The sequence below is a fragment of the Sciurus carolinensis genome, chromosome 5, assembly GCF_902686445.1.
Source record: "Sciurus carolinensis chromosome 5, mSciCar1.2, whole genome shotgun sequence".
NCBI classification, from domain to species: domain Eukaryota; kingdom Metazoa; phylum Chordata; class Mammalia; order Rodentia; family Sciuridae; genus Sciurus; species Sciurus carolinensis.
This window is the reverse complement of record NC_062217.1, coordinates 47,912,533-47,931,280: the sequence shown is the minus strand read 5'-3', so window position 1 is coordinate 47,931,280 and position 18,748 is coordinate 47,912,533. Positions and strand designations below refer to the sequence as shown.

At 34.3% G+C, this 18,748-nt stretch overlaps 1 protein-coding gene across 4 annotated transcripts in view; it reads right to left on the bottom strand.

Moving 5' to 3' along the window:
• The window catches only part of Elf1 (E74 like ETS transcription factor 1), a 105,421-nt gene that overhangs the window by 59,120 nt on the left and 27,553 nt on the right, over positions 1-18,748 (bottom strand). Inside the window, exon 1 of one of the 4 annotated variants that reach the window (XM_047552021.1) lies at positions 17,555-17,674. The exons of the other annotated variants lie outside the window; for them this stretch is intronic. The gene's annotated coding sequence lies outside the window, so the exon portion shown is untranslated. Of the gene's footprint in view, positions 1-17,554; positions 17,675-18,748 lie in introns of those variants that run through there. 4 annotated transcript variants of the gene reach the window in all.

Below are 18,748 nucleotides of genomic sequence, written 5' to 3'. Positions count from 1 at the left end.
AATAATAAAAGAACAAACAATCCAATTAAAAAATGCTCCAAGGTGGGCATGGTGGTACACACCTGTAATCCCAGTGCCTTGGGAGGCTGAGGCAGGAGGATCCCAAGTCTGAGGCCAGTCTCAGCAATTTAACGTGTCTCTAAGCAACATAGTAAGATCTGGTCTCAAAATTAAAATAAATACAAACATACATACATAAAGGGCTGGGGATGTGGCTCAGTGATTTAGTGCCCCTGGTTCAATTCCCAGTACCAAAAAAAAAAAAAAAAAAAAAAAAAAAATCCAATAAGCTTAAAAGACCCTTAGCAAAAATGAACAGATAAGCATATGAAAGATGTTCTCTATGTCATGAGGAAAATGCAAAAATTAAAATGACAATAAGATATTCCTACAAACTTATTAGAAAGGTTAAAGTTCAGAACATTACCACCACACTAAATGCTAGTAAAGATTTGGAGCAACAAGAAATTTCATTCATGGCTAGCTGGAATGCAAAAAGGTTCAACCACTTTGGAAGACAATTTGGAAGCTTCTTACAGAACTATATATACTCTTACCATATGATCTAGCTATTAGGCTTCCTAGTATTTACCTCAAAAAAGTAAAAACTTATGTTCACACAAAAATCTACATGGAGATAGCTATTCGTGTTGCCAAAAACCTAGAAGTAACCAAGATATCCTTCAGTAGGAGAGTGAATACGCTGTGATACATCTGGAGAATGGAACATTATTCAGCACTTGATCTATCAAGTCTGAAAAGATATGGAGGAAACTTAAATACATATTACATACATTTGTCCAAATCTATTGAATGTACACCACCACCAGTGAATCCTAATGTAAACCATGGACTTCTGGTATTAAGGACATGTCAGTATAGGTTCTTAAATTTTAATGAAAGTACACGGGTGGGGATGATGATAATGCCAGAGTCCATGATATGCCAAAGTAGGAGGATACATGAAATGTCTGTTACCTTCCTCTTAGTTTTGGTGTGAGTCTAAAACTGCTCATTTAAAACAAAAGTATTTTCAAAAAAGTACACCTGTCACAATTTTATTACTCTTTACTATTGTATAACTCAGCCTTCCATTGTTATACTAAATACCTGAGATACAACTTAAGGAGGAAAGGTTTATTTTGCCTCATAGTTTTAGTCCATGGTCCCTTGGCCCCAGTGCCTTTGGGCCTGAGGTGAAATGCACATCATGGCAAGTAGCATAGGGTAGAGAAACCTGCTCACCTTATGGCAGTCAAGAAGCAAAGAGAAAGAGGAAGGGGTGGGTCCAAATATGTCCTTCAAGGACACACCGCCAATGACCTAATTTTCTTCCCCCATAACCCACCTTTTACAGGTTCCAACTCCCAATAATGCCACAGGCTGGGAGCCAAGCCTTTCACACACAAGCCTCAGGGGCACATTCAAGACCCAATCTACAGCAACTATCATCTCAACAGCAGCAGTCAGCACTTCTGCATTTTTCAGTTTCCTATCTTCCCGCTAACCTCACAATTACAGAAGTCAGTCAGCCCTGTCTTGATTCCACCAAGAAACCCAATATATACTACGCAGGCTATCTGTCTGTACACACTGTCAAGCTCAATTCAGATCTTTCCACATATTTTCTGATGATAAATACCTTTTATTCTTATGACATTTTAGGATCCTCTTCCAAGCCCCAGTGCAACCAGACTTAAGACAATAAACTCCAGGGAAACAAAACATTTCGGCTTTTCCCAAGTTACCAATAAATGTTAAAGACTAAGATTCTTTGTGTGCAAAAATTCCCTCTTCTAGAGAGCCTACAGAGTGGGAGAATATCTTTGCCAACCATACCTCAGATAGAGCGCTAATTTCCAGAATCTATAAAGAACTCAAAAAACTCTACACGAAGAATACAAATAATCCAATCAACAAATGGGCTAAGGAAATGAACAGACACTTCACAGAAGATGTACAAGTAATCACCAGATATATGAAAAAATGTTCAACATCCCTAGTAATAAGGGAAATGCAAATCAAAACTACCCTAAGATTTCATCTCACCCCAATTAGAATGGCGATTATCAAGAATACAAGCAACAATAGGTGTTGGCGAGGATGTGGTGAAAAAGGAACACTCATACATTGCTGGTGGGGTTGCAAATTAGTGCAGCCACTCTGGAAAGCAGTATGGAGATTCCTCAGAAAGCTTGGAATGGAAACACCATTTGACCCAGCTATCCCACTCCTTGGCCTATACCCAAAGGACTTAAAATCAGCATACTACAGAGATACAGCCACATCAATGTTCATTGCTGCTCAATTCACCATAGCCAGATTGTGGAACCAACCTAGATGCCCTTCAGTTGATGAATGGATAAAGAAACTGTGGCATATTTATACAATGGAATATTACTCCGCAATGAAGAATGATAAAATTATGGCATTTGTAGGCAAATGGTCGAAATTGGAGAATATCATGCTAAGTGAGATAAGCCAATCTCAAAAAACTAAAGGACGAATGATCTCGCTGATAAGCGGATGAGGACATATAATGGGGGGTGGGACGGGCTAGCATTAGGTTTAGGGTTAGGTTTAGAGTTAGGCTAAGGAGAGCGGTAAGAATGAAGGAAAGAAGGACTGTGTAGAGGGAAAAGAGGGGTGGGAGGGGTGGGGGGGAGGGGAAAAATAAAATAAACATCATTACCCTATGTAAACGTAAAAAAATAAAAAAAATTAAAAAAAAAAAATTCCCTCTTCCCATATGTGAAACCTGAATGATCTGCTTTTTTTATGGTACACCCTCTTTCCTCTCTAAATATAATAGGAAAACATTTTAAATAAGTTTGAATATAATCAAACAATTTTGATATTCCATGTCAAGAATCTTAAAATGAAATTCCTGTAATCATCCTGTCATCCTAAGCTTCTAAACTCAATGAAACAAACAAACAAAAAACAGCTGCAATAAAACCTCAAATAAGAAATGAGAATGCAGAAGGTCATGGGCTTAGTATTACAGGATATATACTTAAAATACAGCTATTTAGTAAGTTATACATGTAATTCTGTATTTTCCTACTGTACAAAGTTTAGAAGCAAACTTTAAATACTAGATAATTTAAAGGTTAAATTTTAAAGCCTTCTATCTTTCATAGTATACCTTCTCAATTTTTAAATCACTTGAATTCATTTCAGTTAATGTTAACTAAAGCCCATCAATGACACTGGCATGAGGTTTTCGCTAATAAAAAAGTTTTATTATGCTTTTTTGATGTATATCCACAGCTAATCAAAAGATCCCAAACATCTCTTTTCAGAGGCACCTCTGCTACTGTTAAACAACTTAAAGGTAAAAAGTTTATGAACAGCTACAAGTGGTAGCACACACTTGTAATACCAGTGACTAGGGAGAATGAAGCAGGAGTATCACAAGTTTGAGGCCAGTCTCAACAATTTAGCAAGACCCTGTCTCAAAAAAACAAAAATGACTGGGGATATAGCTCAGTGATAGAATGCCCATAGGTTCAACCCCCACTACCACCAAAATTTATGTTATGGAAAGTTTGTTTCAGCGGTCATCATCATTTTTGTATGGCAGTTTCCAGGTTCCCTTAAGATGACTTGCATTGGGTTTCTGTTTTGCTTTTTGTACTGAGGATTGAACCCAAAGGTGCTTTACCACTGAGCTATATTCCTAGCCCTTTTTGTTTTCTTTTATTTTTTTTTTTTCATTTTGAGACAAGGTCTTGTTAAGTTCCCAAAGCTGGCCTAGAACCTGTGATTCCCCTTTCCTCAGTCCTCCCAGTCACTGGTGTTACAGATGCATTCCACCCCACTCAAAATATTTTCTGAACTTCTAAGCTCACACTGAAGAAAATACAAAGAGATAATGTATGGTCCTTGTTCCCATGAATTTAGTTTAGGAAACAAGACAAACAGGTTACTAAACTCCACAATGTAGTTCTTATTTGGTTATATAAAGCTGGTCAGTAGTACTGCATGCTTTAAGAAAGTCCTGGAGGGTTTCAAGTAGTTTCAATAACAGAGTGGTCCCTATGATTACTAATCCAATGCAAGACTATGGGCAATGGGATGTAGTTCAGTGGCAGAGTACTTGCCTAGCAAGTACAAGGTCCTGGATTTGATCCCAAACACCAAAAAAATAAATAAATAAATAAAATAAACAACCCAATGTAGTGAACACCTGTAATTCCAGTAACTCAAGAGGCTGAGGTAGGAGAATCCCAACTTTCAGGCCAGCCTAAGCAACTTATTAAGATCCTGTCTCAAAATGAAAAATAAAAAGGGCTAGGGATATAATTTGCAGAAAAGCACCCTTTAGTTCAATCCCCAATACAAACATAAAACAAAACAAAAACCCAGTTCAAGTCACATTAATGGGACCTGGGAGATATCATCCAAAAATGATGATGACAGCTAAAACAAACATTCCATAGCCTGATTGCTACTCTGATAGCTTCAAGTCACTAATGTGTATGCTGCCCTCCTTAAATTCTTCACTAATTACATATAAGAGATATTCTCAAGAATAGTTTTTAAACTGTTCAGGGTATGGCAAAATTCTTCAAAACAAACAAAAATCACTTAATTGATTACCTTGATATTTTTGTTCTTTGTATAGGATTAGAAAAAAGTAGAAATAGAAAAATAATAAGACTTTCAAAAAGATATGACTCATTACAATGTACTTCTTATAAGTTATTCAAGTGAACATCAAAAACACCTTCATTCATTTGGATACCAGTAAAACTTTGAAATATTTGAATATCTACTAATGACTGTATCTTGTCATTTAGTATTAAATATTTTAAATAGATGATACTGACCTAGTTACTCAATGAAGAAAGACATGATATTCATGACAATTCAAACTCCTAAATCCCTTAATACAGACTATAATCATTACCACTGGAGAAATCTTTACCTTCCTCCAAGGTGATGTTTAAAAGAAAAATGCTCCTATGAAAATGGTTATTTTGACTAAGTGAAGCTGCATTCAAACCTGGATCTTTATTAGAGGTATTTTCTGTTTTATGGCTTTGTCTTCTCTTAGAAAGTTCAAGAATTCAAAGGTGACTAAATTCTCTGCCACTGAGCTTAGTAGATATAACAGGCCTATTCGAGTTTTTAAAATTACTTCATCATAAAGACACATCCAGGAATTGTACTATATCACAATAAAGTTCACTCCTATTATCATTTGTAATACTCCATGTTTAATAACTACTGTACAATTTGCAAAGCAAAATGTACATACTGCTATATTTAATCCTTGAATCTCTCTAGTAACTACTGATGTTTTTGCACCAATTAAAAAAAAATCTGACACTTCCTCAAGGGGATTAGGGAAGAGATAACAAATCAGAAAATAACTAGAAAATAATAAATACCATTTAAATGAGTTAGGTCCTCTGCTAAATACTGTATTTCCTATTTAATCTTCATATCAGTAACACTCAGCTCACTTAATGTATAAAGATACAAAGATCGAGATAGTTAACCAAATAAGGGCAGGAACCTTGTCATGCTCATCACTGTACTCACAGATCCCAGACAGTCCACAACAAAGATTTATCAAGGAAATACTCAAAAGTATTTGAAAGTAGAGTGGAGACAAGTCCACGTCTGACTTCATGTCAAGCTCATTCATCTATTTATCCATTCAACAAATATCCACTGAGTATTTACAATGTGCGAGGCCATATTCTTGGTGTGCTACAAATAAAAAAAAAAAATTCTGCCATAAAATGGCTTATAATCTAATTTAGGAATCTTAATCAAAACAGTATGTTGCCAGGCAAGGTGGCACACTGGGATTATAGGATCCCAGTGAAGGTTCGGGAGGCTGAAGCAGGATTGAGAGTTCAAAGCCAGCCTCAGCAAAAGCAAGGTGCTTTTGACTCAGTGAGACCCTGTCTCTAAATAAAATACAAAATAGGGTTGGGGATGTGGCTCAGTGGTTGAGTGCCCCTGAGTTCAATCCCCAGCACCCATTAAAAAAAAAAAAAGCCCACAAAACCAATATACTCCCCCTCAAAATATTTTGCTTTTAAAATGTGGGAACATTAGGCAATACAGGCTGTTATCTTACAACCCATGAATAGAAAGTTCTGCCACTCTCCTTCAATGTTTACTGCCCAGCTACACCACAACCCCTCTCCTACAACTGAACACAGAACATGTGACCTCTCCTACCCTAGTGGGAGTAAAAGTTGTAGACAGAAAGTGCTTTTACCCTTTCAGATAATCTGAGAGCACATTAAAGAGAAAAGGAATATCTGATGAAAAAATAGGTAGCATATAAAATACTGATTTACACAGGGGGTAACTCAGGGCCTCCAACTGTCTTTAATTTTTAATCAGACTTCAAATGAATTGAAATTTAATAACAAAAGTGTCCTGGAATTTATAAAAGTATCCCCTTTACAAACATAAATATCTCAGGGAAGAAGAGAAAATTCTCTCTGTATTGTTTTTTTTCTATATACCAGATGGTCTTCAGAAATCATATCAGTATTATCTATATCCTTTTATTGATTCAACAAGCACGCATTAGAGACCTACCAGACAGACACTGGTGGGGGAAGGGAGAAGGGTAAGAAAGAGAGGTAGCTAAGACTTTAAGGGTTCCATTTTTTTGACTAAGGCAAATACAAATTACAATAACAGATATGCCATAGCAGAAACAGGTATAAAGCTCATTCTCCCAAGTTGTTTTGTAATCATTTACTGTGTCCTATCTTGTAAGATTGTAAGTTACTTGACAGTAAAAGATAAATTTTTGTTTTTTTATTAACGAACATACTAAGAATACCATATGTGTTAAAAGTAAAATTAGACCAGATACTTTCTTTTATTAATAATTTTTTTTAACATACTCAAACTCATTAAAATGGGAAAAGATGGTGGGCTCCCTAGATGTACTAGCTTCCCAGAACCAACTGAGGTTAAAGGTTTCACCGAGTATCCTCAAATGACATACATATACCCACATTCCCAAAAAATGGACAGAAAAGGTAGTCCCCACATGCATACTAAAAACTATTTTCCATAAGTCTAACTTAAGTTTTAATAAACCAAAGAACCATTTAGCCAGGTGCAATGGTGTACGCCTATAATCCCAGCAACTTGGGAGGCTAAGGCAGGGGGATCACAAGCTTAAGGCCAGCCTCAGCAACTTAGCAAGACCCTGTCTCAAAATAAAACATAATAAGGGCGGGGGATGTAACTCAGTGGCAAAGCACCCCCTGGGTTCAATCCCTATATTAAAAAAAAAAAAATAGTAAGAAAAAACTAGTTGGTTCTTGTGAAATTCTTAAAAATAACAGATTCACTCTTTAAAAAGCAAATCTGAATCCTTAGATTTGACTTTTTATTATTTAAATTTTATTTTTTAGCTGAGTATGGTGGCCCACACTTATAATTCCAGGAACTCAGGAAGTCGAGGCAGGAGTATCACAAGTTCAAGACCAACATGGGCAAATTAGTAAGACCCTTCATCAAAAATAAAGAGAGATGTAACTTAGTGGTAGAGCACTCCCAGGTTCAATTCTCATAACACAAATAATTTTTTGAAATGTAGTAACCGGTATCAATTTTTGGCTAGAAAAACTACTAATACATAAACTTTATAACACATTCCTAGAATAGGCAGGTCTAAATGAAAAGCCTACTTGTGAAAAATTCTTGCTTTGTTTTTGTAATAAGACTGCAATTTACACAAAAATATGGAGGCACACAAGAGAGACAATAGAAAATATAGGAAGAAAGAAAAGTAGGAAAGCTAAGTATTCCTTTTATTCAGTAGAGAAATCAGAACCATAATGAAAAATGACATTTTTAGTTTAATTTATAAATTAATCTATAACTGTAACCCAAGATTTCTGATGTTCAGCATCTAAGATAACTAATCCATTCTCAGCTATCTTTTTTAGTGGACCAATATATAATCACCACTTTTAACAACCTAGAATAGAACTACTAGTAATGTCATTAAAATACTTGATTTTCATAAATAAAAAAAATAAACAAAAGGGGGGAAGGCTGAAGCAAGACAGAAACTATATAAATAATTTTTTTTCTTTCAAATAAACCATTAAAGCAACTTTTAGGGAAAGATCACATTATGATTCTTAAATTAGCTTGTTGATTCCAGGATGAAGGGAGATCAAGAATGTATTTTTTCCTCCAACAAGCACCTATGAAATCAAATATATGCTAGGTACTGGGTATACAGAAACAGAAAAATAAGACACAGCCTGCCCTTAAGTAGTTCATTGTCTAAAGAATGAAAAAAATTGTAAACAGATTAAGTAAAAACAATAAAAATTAGTCAACCAAGTGTTGAAGGAATAGAGAGAAACACCAGTGAGAACCTGAGAAAACAGCAAGGATGTGACATGTGGCCTAACTCTTTAGGGATAAGTTGAATTCATTTTTTCCTAAGTACAGAGAACATAAAGAGAGAAGGAACCATTCTAAGTAGAATGAGCAAAGGTAATGCTAAAAGTTTAAACCACTGAGAAACAGGCAGAAAAGTAATTAAAAGAAAACAAACTGTTTTCCTAACAGGACACATGATCTAGCATCAGAAGAACTGCATTTAAATCCTAGTTCTGTCATTTACTAATTGCATTTTCTTGGATATGTCAACCTTTATGACCTACCATTTCATCTTAAAGTTGTACCTAGTAAGAACATACTTTACCAGGCATGGTGACACATACCTGACATCACACCTACTCTGGAAACTGAGGCAGGAGGATTGCCAAGTTCAAGGTCAGCCCTGGACAACTCAGACCCTATCTCAAAATGAAAAACAAAAAGGGCTAGGGATGCAACTCAGTGGTAGAGTGCCCCCGAGTTCAATCCCCACTACTAAAGGAAGGAAAAAAAAAAAAAAAAAAAAAAGGAATATACTTTATAAACCATAAAATGCTTTCAAAGTTTAAAAGAATCCCGATATACCAATATGCAAAAATAAATGAATGCCTGGATACTAAAATTTCAAGATCAATATATTGATATATAAAATATATCATTTCACAGTGAATTTATCCCACATATACAAATTTGGATACCAATCTTTATAGCCTATAAAAATGTCATAAAAGGAAACACTTTTTCAACATGTAAAAGCTTTATTTTCCCATTAGGTCTTATGACAAACATCTAATTGCCACCAGATAATCCAAATAATCCATATGATCCATATAATATAAAATAAGCCTATGATATCCCTAGAATCAACAAGTGTCAAAAGTTTAATGAAACAAGCTTTATGCCTAACTGGTTTCCCCAGTAGAAAATTAAAGCAGCAATTGCACATCTGTGTCTGTTCCTCTCATCGTGGTTTAACTGACAGGAAGCAGAGAATAAGATATGGCATACAAATGTCAAGTATTTCCTGCCTTCCTGCTCTATCTTTATGTCTGGTTTTTATAAATAGTCCAATAATTTACGTGAAAATATATCAAAGTATGGTATTAGAAACACATGAATGGTGAAAAATACTTATGAAAACAGAGTCAATAAAAGTATTTTGGCATTGGGATCCAAGATTCAATACATACACAAAACTATTATACACCTTTCAAGTATTCTTAAGAATATATGTCATAGAAATGTAGTTTTGAAAAAATCACCATGAGTAAGTAAAAATCAAAATGCAGCTATCTTCTCTATTTGTGTCTGTTAACTTTTACCTAATTATAAATATAAGCTTCCATAACCATGATATTGCCCCGCTTTAGTATAACTACTCCATTCCAGATCGATGTCCAAAATGACTCTTCACATTTTACTGCACATAAGTCCATCCTGAGCTTCCTGTGACCTCTCTTTCCTAAACAGAACTTAATATACACCTAATAATCAGTTTTAAGCATGGCACTATGCTCCTAAAATAAGAGTTCTTAAGTGAGTGGTTTGGAAAGAAAATTTCATTTTTGCCTGGTATTTTCAAGTAGTTGGATCTGGCTATTCTTTTCAAGAGTCTGAGTTATTAATACCTTCCTAGAAGCTCTTTAGTATACTTCTGTCCCTATTTGTAAATGTATTATCTCAGTTGTCCCTGATATCTAGGGAAAAAGGACTAAGTACCCTGAAGAAAGAGGGACTTTGTCCATTTCCTTACACTTCCCCTCCCCCACAGCCTCTGGCTCCAATGTTTCTGGAATAACCCTAAATGGAAGAAAAAGTCTCAAAGCAGCGGCAAATAACCTAATGTCCACCACCTAACAACCAGATATGCTAACAATGATTTGCAACTATTCTATTCAACCAAAGTTAGATGAGTAGTCCTCTTTCAAATTTATTAACAGGATTAACAAGTTATAAGTTATCCTATAACTACGTACAATATTTTTTCTAATCCATAGATCAAAGGATCAAATATAATGCCCACCTTAGAATGTTAACACCATAAAAATGTTTTGAATAAAGTGATACCCACAACATAACTTATTTCTAAATACAAATTGTTTTACATTGCCCCTCAAATTAAAGCACATGTGATATTAATTCTAATATTTCTGATTTAAATCTAAAATCTTCATATTAATAAAGCTCAGTGGTACAGTACCTGTCTAGCATGTATAAAGGCCATAGGTTTAATGCCCAGAACTGCAAAAAATACATACATTATACATAAAATGAGAATATTATTTATTTACTTATTTATTTATTTATAGTACTGGAGATGAAACCCAAGGACACTCTACCACTAAGCTACAGTCCCAGGTCTTTTCATTTTTTATTTTTTTATTTTGAGATAGGGTCTTGGCTGTTGCCAAGACTGGTCTCAAAACTTGTGATTCCCTTGCCTCAGCCTCCAGAGTCCCTGGGATTACAGATATGTACCACCATGTCCTGCTTCTATTCTGCATATTTTTCAAACCTTATGTAGGGTCTAACAAAGAAGCTCAATGTGTGTGCTTGTCTAGCACATACAAGGCCCTAAGTTTGATCCCTAGCATCTCATAAATAAATGAAATCTTATAAAATAGCATACTATAGATATTCTATGCCAGGTGTGGTGGTGCAGGTGTGTAATTCTAGCAACTAAGGAGGCTAAGGCAGGAAGATCACAAGTTCAAGGCCAACCTCAGCAATTTAGTGAAGCACTAAGCAACTTAGAGAGACCCTGTCTCAAAATAAAAAAATAAAAATGGCTGGGGATATGGCTCAGTGATTAAGTACCCCTGGGATGAATTCTCAGTACCAAACAAACAACAACAAAAATAGTATACTACATATATATTCTCCCAGAATACTCCAACAAATTCATTTTAAAACAATTCTTTTTTTAATAAACACAATGGATATTTGGAAAGGAATTTTAAGATTTTATTATTCCCTGGAACTTAATGCTTAGAAAAATATTAAATCTAAGGCCAACACATGATTATTAGACTTCCATCATACCACAAAGCAGTATCTCAGATGTATAAAACAGCCTATCTTCAATGATGCCTCACACAAAAAGTGTTCTGACCTTATACAGAGGAAACATGAGAGCCTACACCCAAAACAACCAGTTTAAAACCCACTCCTTTTATTTAGTATGAAAAATTTTTTTTTTCTTTTTGTGGTGCTAGGATAGAACTTAGGTTCTCATGTGTGCTCAGTAAGTGCTCTACCACTGAGTTACAACCCTAGCCCTATGTACAGCAAGTTAAAGTTCTTTCAATTAAGGAAAAGTCAGTTAAGAATATTTTGATTTCAACTAAGAAACTGTAAATCAGAAAATGATTAATGAGGAGCCGAATACACAGGAATAGGTTCATTTGAAGGCACAGTACACCTATTACTATAAAATATATAAAAATTATTGATGACACTGCCAATTCCTTTCACCGTGAAAATTAAAGTTACTGTACAGAGATCCCTTAGACTGAAAGAGAAGTCAGTAACTGAATCTGCCTTTCAACTTCCCTTTTGTTAATCACAAAGGAACCAACTAAATGGAAATATTGAGACTTGGAAAAGAGTTTCACTTTCTTTGAGAAATGTTGATTTCCTCATTAGAGGCACAACAAAAATAGAAAAAAATACCATATTATACGGTTATATTTAAAATGAACATTAGTTAATTTAAATTTCTGCTACATAATTTTGTGGATATACAATTATTTACCAACCCCTGTTGTCTGGACATTTGGATTATTTCCACTATTACACTGATTCTCAAATAGTAATCCTCAGACCCACAGAGAATCTGGAAACGTTTTCATGGAGTTCATAAGGTCAAAACAATCTTTATTATAATACTGACATATTATTTACCCTTTTTTCACTGTGTTGACATTTGTTCTGATGATGCAAGAGCAAAATTAGATAAAAATGCTATTGCCTTAGCACAAATCAAAGACATGCTATCAAACCATACTAGTTGCATTTTTTTACCAGTAGGAACATTTTTAAAAGGCAGTTTCACTTGAAAATATACTTGATAAAAAGTAAAAACCATTTCCTTTTCTTGAACTACCCAATGTAATTCTGCAGTTTTCACATATTTCAATAGGAAGATTCTGCCAGAGAACACTTACACCTATGTTCTAGGAACTATGTACAAGAAATTTTTTCCAAATTGGAAATACTCTGATGCCATCAAGACACAACAGATAGCTGGGCAGTGAAGCATGTCTGTAATCCTAGTGATCTTGGAGGGTGAGGCAGGGGAATCAAGTTCAAGGGCAGCCTGGGCAACTTAGAGAGACCCTGTCTCAAAAAGGGCTGGAGATGTAGCTCAGTGATAGAGCACTGCAGGGTTCAATCCCCATTAGTTAAAGAAAAACACACACACACATATACATTCTGGTATAGATAAACAAAGGAGTACTACACTGCAATGAAAATGAAGATAAATCTCAGTTAAATGAAAAAAGCAAATCACTGAAGTATATGACATGATTCCATTTACAGAAGTTCAAAGTGGTAAAACTGTAAAGACTATCACGAAAGTCAGGATAGTAACTATTTTTAAAGAGGAAAACAAACAGAAGCAGGAATGGGGGGCTTCTAAGGTATTGTGACCTGGGTTAATCACTTTACATTTAAACTCATGTTTAAATGCTCATGCTCATTTTGGTTTTTTAAAGAAAAAAGAATAATGAATTGCCTCATAATACTAACCTTCCATTGAATGTTTTGATATAAAAAATAAGATGTATACAAACTAAGTTACTAAATCAACACCTCATTTTTATAGTTTTACGATAAAAATTCAGGACAGTTTATAGCACTATCTAAATCCAGAAAATAATCGATTTTTAAAGTTACATTTAGATTTTAAAAATTGTATCATATAACTTTGTACAGTATGACTGAGCATCTATCATATAGCTAATGCATCATGTAAAGCCATATTCATTCCTGCTACCTTGAAGAATTTCTAATACATAAGGTAGACGATAAGAGAAAGACTGATCCCAAGAAAACAAAATGAAATAAAATTTTTTCTAAAAAGTGGTGGCCTTTAGGTAGCAGAACTGAGAGTGAAAAAGGATAAAGGGAGGATGATTTTCATTAGAGACCCTTTATTAGATTTTAAGCAATGTGCACACATCACTTTGATAACTTTTAATATAAAAATTAAACTAATATTCATACAATTGAAGGCATGCAAGTTGTTTATAGTTGTATTTTTTATGCTAGCAATCAATTTCAAGGTTCATGATATGGAAAGAGAAAAAAGCTGATATCCTAAGCAATTAAAAAGAAAACGAAAGAAGAGTGCTTAATTTTTATGAGGGAAAGAGAAAGTAAAAAGAAATTTAGGGGAATGTCTCTAATGATGAGGATGGTGTTAATTCAGATATTTATATCTGGAAAATAAAATCTTTCTGTGAAGAAATCTGAACATCTAAGAGCTCAGTTGCATAATTTCTTCTCTGCAAACAAAGCAAATAGCACACAAATGTTAATTTTCTTTTGTTGGGCAGGGTTGGGGCACTGCAGAATCATAACTGGAGAAGACCCTGTAATGCAGTTCCACAACCACTTTTACTGTAGTATACAACACAGCTAATAGGTTCTCCACAATGGAAGAAAGATGGCTCAGATGGCTGAAAACTGCCTGAGTCATTTGAATTGACTCAAAAATATTGCTTATTTATTTTCCACCATTTACATGAATGCAAATCCCAAGTAAAGGAGAAATAGATTCTAGTCATCTGATGGAAGCAATGATCATTTTCAAACAATTCAACTGGTGCAACTCTTCTTCCCATTCATATAGTAAGAGTCAGTGAACACTTAACTATGTCCCATTAGATAGGATACAACATTAGGCAAAGCCTACAAATATGCGATCGGTGAAGCAGTTAAATGTCCAAAGAAACTTCAAAAATCACAGCTAAGCAGTACATGTTATTTTTTTAAAAAGTACCTTCTCCCAGACTCAATTACAAATAATACCTGTTTCTCAGAAGAGAAGGGTTTTCAAAAGACTGCAAATGCTGCCCCCCAAATCAGTAATGTTTTTTCTAGAGTCCCAAGGATAAGGGGTTGAAAAGAGAATACAAGAAGCACCAATTGAAATAAAAAGCTAATATTAAAAGTTCAGAGACATAAAGAATGGGCTAATTACTTTGAAAACCAAAAATCAGTTTAATTATATATCATGGTTAATACAACCATGGGTTGAGGGTAAAAAAGAAACAAAAATATAGAAAGATGTGGAGATCTGCAGTGCTTATATCATTTTCATCACTCTTCTTAAGAAAATGCTATTTGTTCTTCAATACTCATAATTCCTTCAAGATAAACTTTCTTATTTCAGATTTCAGTCATCTTTCATCTCTAGGCAGTGTGAACCGGAATTTAATTGGTTTGGTTCCATTCTTTACTTATTTCAACTATGTTACCAAGCCATTTCCCAACAAGAAATTTAAGTATGTGAGGATAGAGCCTATGTTTCCAGTCTTTGTGCCATCTGTTGCTTTAGGACAATGATGGCCATGCTGTGTAAAAGCTGATATTGAATTAACTCAAAAATTTTGGAGATTCAACAGTTATACACACAGTACTAAAATACGTAAATAAATAAATAAAAAGGACCTAAAAAAATTTCAGACCTAAAGAACAAGCTGATCTAAAAGTAAACTTCCAACCATCCCAATAAAACACATAAAAAATTAGTAGAAAAAGAGTTCATATTCTCTAGCTTTTAAACAAAGCTGGTATATATAGTTAGGCTCTCAAAAGAGTGGAAAATATATGACAATATGAAGCTATGGAATTAGATTACTAATTATGAGAAGGTTAACTTTAAGATGTGTAATATTAAAGCTTAGAGAACTGTAGACTGTGTGGACATGTACATACGCACTTTCTTTAGTAGAATCGGTATTGTACTAGACAGTATTTGTGTTCCTAAAAGAAGTAAGATAAAACTGAGGGAAAAAAACAAACCTAGCTTGTATCAATAAGTTCCCAATGTCTTGTACTGACATCTAGGACTATCTTACACAGGCAGTATCACAAACTATGCTTCAACTATCGAAGATTCTAACTGAAAAAAAAAAGCCATTGCAGAAGCTAAATGAATGTATCATCTTCTCTGATTAAAAAGGAAAACTACCTTGAATACATTTTCAAAACTACTGGTGAACTCATTTGGTTGATAATTGTCACCAAATAATTTAAGGTTTTATTTATTCTGAAGGAAATACAGGCCATTTCGAACAAAGCATCACTTGTTGGTGTGTACTAGCATGAGGAGCTCCAGATTGGAAGTGCTGCCTAACTCGGAGCCAGTCACAGCTTCTCTTTGACTATTTCTTCATCTACAAAAGTGAGACAGAACTCTTCAGCACAGAAGTTCTTTAAATCAGGAATTTTAAGTTTAATCCAGATGACCTGGGGTTGAAACTTTAAACATATGGAAGGAAAACAACGTGGGAGAGCTATGTAATAAGTCACTCTGACCTCCCCCACTCCACTTGTCCCTTCTTAAAGCCCTACCTTAGCCTTTTATTGCATACTATGAAACATATATATGATCCATGTCTATTTTTTTAAATTATACTAGCTTCTTCGTTTTAAGAAACCAAAGTCTTCCACTTTTCTTTTTAAAAAGGCTTAATTACATTGCTTATTTGTGTGCCTCTAAATTTTTCTTTTATGGACCACTGGCCTTTAAAAAAAAAAAAAAAAAAAAGCAAAAGCAAAAAGGTTTCATTAGATTTTTCAAAACAGTCCAGACTTGAAGTAAATACAGCCTTTGCTTACTCAAAGGCTGACTAAACCAGCAATATGCAAACAAAGATAATAACAAATGGTTCAGACCTGAATTAGCAAAATGTCTGCTAAGTCTCTTATAATTCCACAAAACTGAGATCTGTTAATAACAACAATCCTTTCAAAAGGGTAAGAAGTAACAACTGCTTTTCTATATTTTTTCAAATCTAACAGAACTTCAGACAACCAGAAGGTTGTAAGAATAAATTCTCAATTAACCAGCTAAATTATCATTTTGGTCAATAATAAATGATTTAGCTAATTTTAGTTCCAAAACATTTAGACCTAATTATTGCATATTCAAATTTTACTTTTATTCAAATTTTAGTTTCAAATATGTTTTAGAAGTAAAATACTACTGTACTAAGTTCTCAGAATACCTAGAACTTCAAGGCACACTAGAATGTATACTTGCCAGCTAAAAAATCTCGCAATTTTAAAGATGACAAATATTTCTAGAAAAGACTGAGCAATCTTCTCATGAAAGGTTTTTTCTTTGTTTATGCAAAATAATCAAAATCTTAAGAATAGTATAAAGGAAGGACAATTCTCCACTTTTCCTTTTGACACAAAATTGAAATAGTACATTTCCTTAGAAGACAGCTTTGCTCCCAGGGTTATTCAAAACTAGTTTCCAGTGTTAATTATAAAGCTTCATTTTTTTCTAGTAGTAAACGAATCATTCGAGTCTTTCTTCCTCTTTACATAAAATTCTAAACTGGCTCTTAACTTGTCATCTAAATAACTGTTCACATTATTTACACTTTTGGTTCTCAAAATAAGACAATTAGCATAATTCATTAACTTAAAAAAAAAAAAAATGTCCAAGAACAACACCTGTGAATGAGTTGTCCCAAAGTTCATCTTTAATTAAATGACAAGACAAAGCCACTGCCCCTAATTTTTTTAACATCCATATCACATGAGTAATGGTTTATTTAATTATAACTTTACAGTCTGTTCCATAAATGATTAGATTTTTTAAACTAAAATTTGATCTAGTTTTTGTGGTTGTAAAAAAATAAAAAATCTTTTATTCTGAAGTCACATGGGGGAAAAAACACCAATCACACAACATTTTTTTTTTAAAAATCCTTTACCAAGAAAACCTAAAACTTTCCAGCATTTGACTGCTTTGTTTCCCCCTAGTAGTTAAGTGCAATCAGGCATGTGACTGACTACACACATTTTATCAGAGTTAAAGAACACTTTCAGCCATGTTCTTCAACAGGTAAGAACCACCCTCCACTTATCAGCTCAAGAAATAACCAGAAGCAAATACATAAAATCATAAACAAGTTACCTTCAAACATTCTTTCTCTTTAGATTTTGTCCCTTGGGCTTGAAAATAAAAAGCAATCCGGCAAGTTTTATGCTGTTAAAATGGCTCCTGTAGATTGGGGAAGTGGTGTCTGCTTCAGCTTATGAGTCATACATGAAACTGTTTCTAAGGGAGGCACGCCCATGTTGCTGTGGACCCAATTATTCTACTAGGTCAAACATGCAAATCTACAGGTAAAAAAACAGCAAGAGGTGGGTGGGGAGAGGGGAAGTATAGGACAGGAGGAAGGTAGAGCCAAAGAACAAGATCTACCTTCATTTAAACTATAATTTAAAATTAACAATAAAACAGAAAGAGAACATACAAGGGAGCAAAATTAAAATACATGTTGTTTTAAAATATAAAATTTCAGTTTTTAAGAATTAATATCAAATAAATACAACTATGAAAGGCAAAAGTATAAGAGAATGGCTCTCCCACAAACTGTGGCTCTTAATGTAACAATGAATTGGTGGTTCTAATCTGGCTACTCATTAACCCATATATGAAAGGGATATATTACTATGTAATCTGGAAAAGCTAGCAAAGTACAAAACCAGATGCAGACTTGTAGTTTCTCTAAAGAGAGAGAATCCACTAGAAAATTCAAAGTTCAATGGAAAAGTGTGAGCTAACTAATAAAGTTTATGGTATTTTTTTAAAAACTGCATTATGAAGTCCAACATAGCAAAATGATTTTAAATAGAAGGGCAAGTTTGATAAAAATCTTATTTTGAAAAAGTTACCAGGGCTGGGGATGTGGTTCAGTGGTAGAACGCTTGCCTAGCATGTGTGAAGCACAGGGTTCAATCCTTAGCACCACATAAAAATAAATAAAATAAATGTATTGTGTTCATCTACAGCTAAAAATATATATAAATAACATTTTAAAATGACTAATGTAATCAGTTATTTCATAACTCTACCATTTCCAAATGATAGACACAGCTTTACCTTAGTACACGACTTTCTGCATATATTGCAAGCCTCCCATGTGCCAGGCACCCTGCTACACCTCTGCTTGCACTGTACATTGACCAACAGAAGGTGTAAACAACTATGGCCAGTGACACTCTGCTTTCCAAGCCATCATCCATCTGACAAGGTGCCCAAGGAGCAAATACGTTACAGTTAGTTACCCTGGCCCTGGGCAAGCATTAATTTATTCTAAAAGCT